Here is a 10149-nt window from a genome sequence, read left to right as displayed (position 1 = left end):
CCTGCTTGAGATTCTCCCTCCTTCTCCCTCTGCCCCTCCCTGCTTGCACGCTCTCATTCTCTCTCTCTCAAAAAAACCCGAAAAAAACCAAAACAAAGAAAAACCCCACAACAGAATGTGACTAGTACCCTAGAAAATTCAGTCATGCTCCCTTGCAGACTGCCACTGTTTTTTTTTTTTTTTTTAAAATATAGACACACAAGCACACCTTTTTCTTAGTCATCAATCCCTTTTGGTTTCCATCTATTCTTAATACCATCTAAAAGTAAATGAGTTCTGACATTTCTGATGAGCCCCCAGGTGGTACAGATGCAGTCGGTTAGCAGGCCGCACTTGGAGTAGCAAGGACCTAGAACTGCAAGGTCCAGTAAGGTGACCTTAAGCCGTGTGTGGCTATTGGGCACGGGAAACGTGGCTAGTCCAGGTTGCGATGTGCTGTGGCAGAGAAAGAAGAGTGAGAAACTGAAGGGGAGACTTTCCTGCTCCCATTTCCTGCACGAAGAACCTCCCTCTTGAACCAAAGGAACTCAAAGTATTCCCACACTACATACACTGCATCACTCTGGGCTGCTAACTTCACAGGGACACGTACCACATCTGTTTCAGTGCGTCATTGTGATTCCAGCACCTGGCATAATGTCTGACATGTGAACATTCTTCAACATAGATCTTGAATGGCTGAATGAAAGAATGGAAGAACAAATGTATGAAAAAAACAAAGCGGTGGTCACAGGGGGCCCAAAATAGAGGAGAAATCACAACAAACTCAGTATACAGCTGCTTGACCTCCTCCATGTAATTTGGTAGTTGAGCTCTATGGGATGAGACCCATTCATCTTTGAACCCCTCAACAATGCCTTGCCTATAGTAGGGGGAACTCAAAAATTGTTGCATGAAATTATATTTTTTAAAAAAGTAAATGCTACTAAAGGCCATTGCCGTTCCTTGAATTATTCTTAAAATAATAATATTGACTGGGGTGCCTGGGTGGCTCAGTTGGTTGAGTGTCCAACTCTTGGTTTCAGCTGAGGTCATGATCTCATGGGTTGTGAGGTTAAGTCCCACGTCAGGCTCCGTGCTCAGCAGGGAGTCTGCTTGAAGATTCTCTCCCTCTGCCCCTCCCCCACTCAAACACATGCACGCTGTCTCTCAAATCTTTAAAAAAATAATATTGATGATAGTCTGTTTAAAAGTTTTATATTCCCATTTATATTACTTTAAAAGGCTTAGGGGTACCTGGCTGGCTCAGTTGGTAGAGCATGCGACTCTTGATCTCAGGGTTGTAAGTTCAAGTCCCACATTGGGTGGAGAGAACTGCCACTGAGGCAGGGAGATCACACGGCCTGCAAGGGGTCCCAGGACTCAGGGATTTCAGGGCAGGGTCTTTGCAGCTCCACCAGGAGAAATGTATGATCCTTCACTGACCAGAGTGTATTATGGTCTCAAAGACTTGAGAATCCTTGGTTTCTCTGACTCCCAAAAGGAGACCTCTTCATCCTTCATTCAGAGACATTCCAAGTATGCAGATAATTCACAACAGGGCCCGGGGAGAGTTGCTATCCATTTATTCATGTATTCATTCTTTCTTGATTACTCTTTGCCAGGCACTGTTATGAACAATAGGGATACGGCATGGAACAAGACAGATATTGTCCTTGTTGTCTCTTGGTGCTTATATTCTAGACAAGGAGACAGAAAATCAATAAGTAAACACAAACATAGACAAGTTAGTTTGAAATACAGTGTCAAGACAATAAGGCTAACATGAGAGTTGGAGGGTGGGGGCCATGGGATGGTTGGGGAAGGCTTCTCTGAGGAGGTGACTTATTTTGTAAAGTAAACTTTCACTGAAGTATAACATACATGCAAAAATGTGTGCGCGTCCTAAGTGTACAGTGTGATGAATTTCTGCAGAGTGAGCACATGCAGGTAACTACCACTCAGGACAAGCATTAGAGCATTACCAACACCCTGGGAGCACCCCCACTCCCTGAGGTGGTGACATTTGCGCTGAGACCTGCATGCTAAAGAGGTGGTTGTGCAAAGCTCTAGGCTCAGAGTGTTCCCGAGAAAGAGAAGAACAGTTGAGAAGCCAGAAAGAACTTGGCATGTTTGAGGGACAGAAAGAAGGCCAGTTTGGACCAGTTTATTGATGTAGCACAGCGATATTTGAGCTATGTGTTTGTAATAGGACTCTCAACTTGGGACTGGAAAGGAAGCAACACCTTGATTATAACTGCTCTTCAGGCCCCATCTCAGTAAGTTGGGCTCTTGGGATCCTGAAGTAACTTGGAGCAGAGAGTCTTAGCAGAGAGTCTTGGATCATTTCTTTGGCTCAATTTTATGGATCACATAGTGTCCACCTCATCCAAGGAGGGTAGTTATCCTAGTTCGTGCCCAACTCAGGTATAGAGACTTACACAATGATTTTATAATCTCTCACATTACAATAATTCCCTAGATTTTTTTTTCAATTCCATCAACCTCCCTTCACCATAGTAACCCATCAAACAAGAGTTCCTCCTGTTATCTTGTCTGGGGCCCCGGTCTTGACATTTGATATTCCAGAATTTCATCATGACAATCTGCTTGAAAGTCCCAAGTTACCTAAACATTTGTATATAGGTAGGGTTGGTTCCTGAGAAAGGGATGTAGGTAAATGACAGAGGTAATGGGATGCACTTATGTAACTGGAAACAGTAGGAAAAATGCGGAAGTTTTTACACAAACGTCTATTCCTTGAAGCTATTATGCTCAGAGGAGATATGTCAAATCGTTTTCTTCCCATCCTAGTTAAGTTTTAAATATTTATGTGTGTGTGTGAGAGAGCGCGAGCGAGCACGGGCGTGCATGAGTGGGAGGGGCAGAGAGGGAGAGGAAGAGAGAATCTCAAGCAGACTCCACGCTGAGCGTAGAGCCTGATGTGGGACGCCCAACAGACTACGCCACCCAGGGGCCCCCAACCTTGTTAAGTTTTAATTCTGCTTTAATATTAGATAGTCCTACAAGTATTGATATTTTCTGGTATGAACAACATTCAGAACTTGACAGATGAGCACTTTGGTGAGGCAGTCATGCCTTCACACTGGGACACAAATTAACCTAATTTGGTCCCTGACTGCCTATGCAGAGGTTCTGTCTGGGCCCCCAGCCACTCTTCAGGGTGTGTTTCTGATGAGCGCAGAGCCTATCCACCTTTGTCAACGTCCATGCTGTGCCCCCCCCCCGGAGAACTCCGCAGGGTGTGACCACTCCTGTGGTGGACATCGCTGCTCTAAGGTAGGCTCGGCCAGGGACCCTGTTCTGTGCCCGTCTGTAGCTGGCTGTGACTCCTCCCACAGTTCTTCCCTGGCGGCTGCCCCCACAGCCCTCAGATGCCAGAAGCGTATGGAGGAGGACCGTCTCCTCTACTTTTACTACACTCTGGGGGAGGGTCCCCCAGGCAGGGCTGCGTGAGCTCCAGAGTGTTTCCATATTTATTTCCAGCCTTTTGTTCAACAGAGAAGTCTGACACGATCCCACTGGGGGCTGAGTCGAGAGACAAATTAGAAGGACAGATACCTGGCTGAGCTCAGAATGTTCCCATCCTTAGGAGTTTCTTACAGCTTAACAGGATGTTTCTTACCCTCAGGGTATGTGCCTTCCCTGGAGGCTCCTTAGCTTACCTCCATACAGATACCTGTCAGCCTCTTCCCATCTGCCAGGTGTGTGCAGGCATCCTGATTCTCCAGCCTCGACACAGCACTAGATCTTTCTCAGGGTGGCTTTGCAGCTCACTGATGGTTCACCATTCAGGCTCAGGAAGGCCTGAATCTTGCAGCCTTGCACTGGGAGCCGCTACTCCTTTTAAAGAATGCTCAGTGCTTTTTTGTTTTTTCATTCAGCAAAAGCCTGGTCCTTGTTTTGACAAGTCATGTCCCAACAAGAGAAGACAGTGCTTGCAGTCAAACCACCTTAACATGTAAATCTCCTGGGAAGTTGGATCATTTCTTTGGCTCAATCTTAGGAGGATGAAGGAAGACGGTGGGCTCCTTACTGATCTCTCAAACTAGAGTCTCACCCCCATAATTTATCTGCTTGCATGGGGCCATTTGAGTAATCTTTCTTAAGTACTGAGTCGTACCTCTGCTTTCAAAACTTGTACTGTTGGGGCCCCTGCGTGGCTCGGTGAAGCACTTGACTCTCAATTTTGACCCAGGTCATGATCTCAGGGTCCTGGGATTGGCCTGCATTGGGCTCCCCACTCAGCGTCGAGTCTGCATCGGATTCTTTCTCTCTCCCCCTCTCCCCCTCCCCCCCAAATAAATAAATCTTAAAAACAAAACAAAACAAAACAACTCGTACTGCTAACCCATCACTTAAAGGCTGATGCCCTTCCTGATCCTTCTTGATCCAGTGGCCACCTTACTTCTTCTGCCTCTACTTTCCCTACTTCCCTCTGCATGCCGTATTTCCCAGTCACATCGTCTACTCCATGCCTGTACCTTTCCTCATGCCGTTCCCTTTGTTTGGTATACCACTCTCCCCTCCCCTTTACTACCAGGCAAGCTACTCATCCTTTAGGCCCAGCTCACAGGTCCTCCTCTAAGAAGCCCTTCCCTCCTGATACCTTAAATTGTCTCCTTACTGCAGGGAAGGTGTCCCCAGCTGGACGTGCAGGGCCTGGCTCACAGAGTTGAAGTTCTACTGAGTGGTTGGTTGGTCCTGAGGCCTGGCGTACCTCTCTATATGGCATGGATTTTTCTCCTTGGTTGTGTTTGTGAAATGCTCTTTCTCTCCTTATTTGGCTTCTGGGGCCCAGTGTGCCATCCATTAGTGCATAAGGGAGTTGCCTGTTCATGCCAGATCATCAGCCTCTTTAATCCTTCTTTGTAACTGGATTATGTCAGATTTTACTGTGTGCCTGGAGACATCCTATGGGTCTCATTTCAAAATAACAGAGAAATGTCATACTAACCACCCCTCCCAGCCCCCAACAACAATGTATTTGTTTTTGCAACAGTTCAATAGAATAATATTCAGGGAAAAACCAGGAACAAGAGGGGGAAAAGAACCCAAAACACCCTCCCAAATTCTTGAGACAGTTAATGCACTAAGTATGTCTAAGGACTCTCAGCTCCTCTAGGAGGTCTGCAGGAGAACCAAGAAGGAGTCACTGTGTGGAGGGGTGAGTGCCTGTACTGCCCGGACAGATGAAACTGTTGGGCTGCCAGTGGGGAGGACCCGTGGTCAACAGGACCCTTTAATCAAAGCCCAAGCCACTGCTAATAGATTAGGTATTAGATCAACAAGAGGCAGATGCTGAGGGTGGCAGTGGGGTGGGGGTAGGGGTGGTATGGTATGGGTGAGGGGGCGGGGAGGATTCAAGTCTTGGAAAGTTAGAGCTGAGGCACTCAGAATGAGCAAGATTCTCTGGCCTGTGCTATTCCTATCACTCCTCTGCTCAAAAACCGGTACTGCTTCCCTTTTATAGCCACCCCTGCCGCCCCAGCCCACTTCCCTGGCAACCACTCATCTGTTTCCATCTCTCTCATTTGGTCATTTCAAGAATGTTATATAAATGGAACCATACCGTCTGCAGTTGTTTTGAGGTGGGCTTTTTCACTGGGCATAATTCCTCTGTGTGTCGATAGTTTATTCCCTTTTATTGCTGAGTAGTATCCCATGGTCTACATGTATTATCATTCGTGTAACCATTCCACGAAAGGGTAGTACAGAAAATTCTTGTGATGGAGCTGTTTCTTGATTGTGGTGGTAGCCACATGAATATATACATGTGATAAAATTGCATAGAACAAAACACACGTACACATGAATGCGTGCACAAGTGCTGAAAGTTGAATGAGGTGGGTGGATTGTATCAATGCTGATTTCTTAATTGTGATTCTGGGCTATAAGTCTAGAAGATGTCAACACTGGGGGAAACTGGATGAAGGATATGTTGGATTCATCTATAATGTTTCTTACAACAATGTATGAATCTACAATTATCTCAAACACAAAACAAAACACAAACACTTGGTGGCTCTCCTTTGCCTGTGGAGCCAAAGGATAAACCCTTTGGTCTGGAACTCAAGGCCTTCCATGCTCCGGCTCTACCCTCACCTGCCTACAGTCTCCTCTTGCACCACTTCAGCAGGGCTGACTTGTTCAACATTTCGTGCCAGTCACTTTTCTTTAAAGTAAACTTTTCTTTTCAGTTGAAATGTAATGTTCAAATGGAAAAGGGGTCAAATCACAAAGGTACAGTTTAATGAATTTTCACAACATGAACGCACCCATATAACCAGAACTAGAATAAGAAGTCGAACATCGCCAGGACTCCAGATGTTCCCCACCCCCCACTGCCTCCTGTCCATTTACTACCCTCCAAAGGATAATTGCTGTCTGGTTTCCATCCCATATATTGGTTTTTCCTGTATTTAAACTTCATATAAATGAATTCATGGATTCATTTTAATTGGCTTCTTTTGTTTAGCATGTTGGTTAGATTGATTCATGTTGCAGGTGGAAGTGGTTCATTATCTTTGCTGTATAGCATTTATTCCAATGTGTGAAAAAAACCATAATTATACAATTTATACATGGTACTATATTGGTGATTATTGGATTGTTTACAGTTTGGGTTATTTCAAATAGATCTGTCATGAAAGCTCTTTAATATGCTTTTTGGCTCATGTCTCTACTCATGTCACTTATATTAATACCTAGAAGTGGAATTGCTGGGTCATAGAATATACATGTGTGTAGCTTTAGTCGGTACTGCCAAATACTTTTCTAAAGTGGTTGCACCAGTTTAGACTTTTCCCAGGAGCATAGGGGAGTTCTTGTTGTTCTGCATCCTTGCCAATTTTTGGCATCATCAGTCTAATTAATTGTAGTGATTCTGGTGGGGTGTATAGTGGTAGGTCATTATTGAGGACTGGTTGCAAGGGGGTTTTCTGCTCTTCCTTGCCAGGAGGAGAGTGCCGTTGCTGCTTGTTCAGTGCAAGGGTTACCTTGGGGATAGAGAGGTTTCCCACTTCTTCCCCAGAGGTAGATGGCTATGTCTATCCCTTCTGCAAACAGAGGATCTTAGCCTGGGCCTCCGGGGGTGGGGAGGGGAGTTGCCTACCACTCCCCTAGTGGTTTGAAGTTTTGACTTCTTATAAGAGAAGCTTCTGGAAATGGATGGGGTTGCCAGTGAGGGCTCTCTCAGCTATCCTGCCTGCCTCAGTCTTTCTTTTGAGTACCTGGTAGAGATTATGGAAAAGAGCTTGGGAATATGAACCTCTCTTCTGTCTGGGGTTCCCATGGATTGTTAACTTCATGCCAACTCACACTTCACTTTTAAGAATTTGTTATAATGCTAGCTCTTTTCTTCTTACCCTGTTCCTCCAAAGAGGCTCTGGCAAAGGTGAAACAGTCCTTGTGTATTGTCTCTCTGTGGTAGGGCTTGTCATTCGTAGGAATTCAGATCTCCTGATTCGTCTTGTAACCTCCATACTCTGATGGGCTCAAGGGAAGTTATGATTTTATAGATTGTCTGGTTTTCTCTCATTGTTGGGGTATGTTCTCTTGTGGCTTTCTAACTCTCACTGTGGTTTTTAATTTGAATTTCTTTCATGACTAATGAGTTTGAGCATTTTTTGGTGAGGGGGCAGAGCCAACTAAAGCTTTATTTGGGAAAAGACACTTGAATTGACTTTTAGTTAGGGGCATGGGCAAGAGAGGATACCCAGGGCAGTAGACTACCCCCAAGGGTAGAATGAGGAGTGGGGCTGAGCCTTAGGTGGGTCTCCTATTCCTAGTCACTCCTCTGCACATTCCCCCAAAGGCTGTATGGCAGCCACAGGAGAGAAGAGACTGGGAGGGACTGCAGTGGCTGTTTACTTGGACAGGACATCAGACGACTCAGACAGGAGCTTCCCATTGCGGGTCTCAATCTTCTTTCCAACCATGGCCTTGGAGAAGCTGAGCAGCTGAAGGAGCTGGAGCCCCTGACAGAGCTGAATCTGGACTGGAAGAAGCTAAGGCTGTAGCTGAGGCCAGGGCTCATAAGACTCCCATAAGATTGAGCTCAGTCCACCAGAGTAGCTGCTGGTGGTCTTGGTAGGGATACTCGTGTTCAGCATCCCAGATTCCAGCCAGCTTTCCTCACCCTCCAGCAGTGTGGTAGGTGGTGATCTTGATGTTCAGGGCCAGCATGATGTTCATGAGCTCCTGGTACTCATGCAGCTGCCACGCCATGTCCTAGTTGGCTTGCTGCAGGGCACCCTCCAGTGGCGTTGGCATCCTTAATGGCCAGCTTCCTACACTGCTCTGCATCAGTGATGGCAGCCCCCGGGAGAGCCCTTTGGCCTTTGAGGGCCTAGATTTCGGCCTGGATTTGTCTGATGTTCTGGCTCATCTCGGAAATGTCTATCTTTGTGCATGCAACAGGTTATTCCCGTGCTTCCCAGCCAGTATCTGCAGTTCCTTGTACTTGATCTGGTACATGGTCTCAGCATTGGCCTGCCCGTGGTTGGTGATCTCCTTGTACTGGGCCTTGACCTTGATGATGATGCCATCTGGTCCAGGGAGCACTGTTGTCCATGAAGAGGACCATGGAGGTGTCGGAGGTCTGTGACTGCAGCTCTTGGTTCTCTTCTTCATACAGTGGACTTAAGGAGTTGCTCTTGTCGGTCAGCCCCTCCAGGTGGGACTCCAGCTCCGCCTTGTTCATGGAAGCTTCATCCACAGCCATTTTGACAAGGACAGTTTTGTCTTCCCATCTCTGCATGCTCTTTGATCTCTCTTTAATCTCTTGCTTGTTCTTATTCTTGAAGTCCTTCACCAGCCCCTGCATGTTGCCAAGCTCTGTCTCCAACTTCAGCTTCTCCTGGGCCACTGTGTCCAGCTGCTGCCCAAAGTTGTTGACATAGCTCTTGAACATGTTGTCCATGTTGCTCTGAGCCATTTTCTGTCGCTGTAAGAGGCTCCACTTGGTCTCCACAATCTGGTTTTCCTGCTCTAAGTTCTATACCTTGTTGATAAAGGAGGTGAACTTGTTCTTGAGGGTCTTGATCTCTTTATCCTGGGTTTGCACAGCCTGGGTGTTCGGGTCCACTTCCAGCTTAATGGGGCAAAGGAGGCTCTGTTTCACTGAGAGCTGTGATGTTCCTCCTTCCCCTGGCCCCGATGTAGCCACACTGACCTGACCCTGACCACACTCATGCTGGTGGCCAGGCCAACCCAGAAGCTGCTCCTGCTGCCCACCCGGGAGAAGGCCGAGCAACTGATGTGGGTGCCAGGCACGCTTGTGTACGAGCGGCTGCTGAAGGCCCAGGGACCAGAGGTGGGCACCTTGTAGGACTTCTGGGTCATCCTGATGGACGCAGTGGAGGCTGGAGTGGAGGTGAGTAGGCTGAACCAGACAGAAACTTGAGGCACTGAGAACCACCCCCTTGGTGTGGGACCTTGAGCACCTTTTAATATAACAACCATATCTTTCATTTACCTGCTCCATTGCCTTTGTCTGAAATGCCTTTTCCTTTTATTCTCTGCCTATTCCTTTAAGGGTCAGTTCAAGGGTCCATTTGTCCGTGTAGCTGTCTCTTACCACCTCTGTCTTCACCTACCACCCCTACCAAACCTTGCTGTCTCCTCTCCTCCATTTCCCCAGCATTTTGTACTATTTGACTTAGGCAACTGGGAACTGGGGAAAGATGTTACTTTTTTCTGGTTTCCATTAGTTTTCCTTATGATCAGCTAGGAGAAGCAGAGTAGGTGGATGAGAGGTAGTATAAATACCCAGGGTGGATTTTTCCTGGGACTTGAAGAGAGGATTAGGGCACAGAGATGATTTCTTCCAGAACTGTTAAGGTTTCACCTCATTTCTCCAAAGGCAGAGCTTATAGTCTGGGAATTTGTAGGAGGGTCATCTCATAAATACCCTGAAGGCATACTCCTGGTTTTGTTTTGTTTTTTTTGTTTTGTTTTTTTTTGCCAGGCACTTTTCCTGGTTAATTGAGCCCAAAATGCTGAAAACAAACTTTCTCGGGGTTATCCTCATCCTGCTGGGTATCAGCTTTCCCTAAAACCAAAATTGCTGCTTAGTCTAGACCTGCACGTTTATCGTTCTATTTTAAGAGAAGCCCCAAATCCACACCAGAACAGCAGAGGTGGCTG

General features: G+C 46.6%; 1 pseudogene; it reads right to left on the bottom strand.

The window, feature by feature from the left end:
- Nucleotides 1-7354: 7354 nt before the first annotated feature.
- Nucleotides 7355-9465, bottom strand: LOC116641316 (annotated as a pseudogene).
- Nucleotides 9466-10149: the final 684 nt, after the last annotated feature.

The sequence above is a fragment of the Phoca vitulina genome, unplaced genomic scaffold, assembly GCF_004348235.1.
Source record: "Phoca vitulina isolate PV1807 unplaced genomic scaffold, GSC_HSeal_1.0 scaffold21, whole genome shotgun sequence".
In the NCBI taxonomy this organism is placed as follows: domain Eukaryota; kingdom Metazoa; phylum Chordata; class Mammalia; order Carnivora; family Phocidae; genus Phoca; species Phoca vitulina.
Note: the sequence above shows the minus strand (reverse complement) of the source record. Positions and strands in the feature narration are given on the sequence as shown.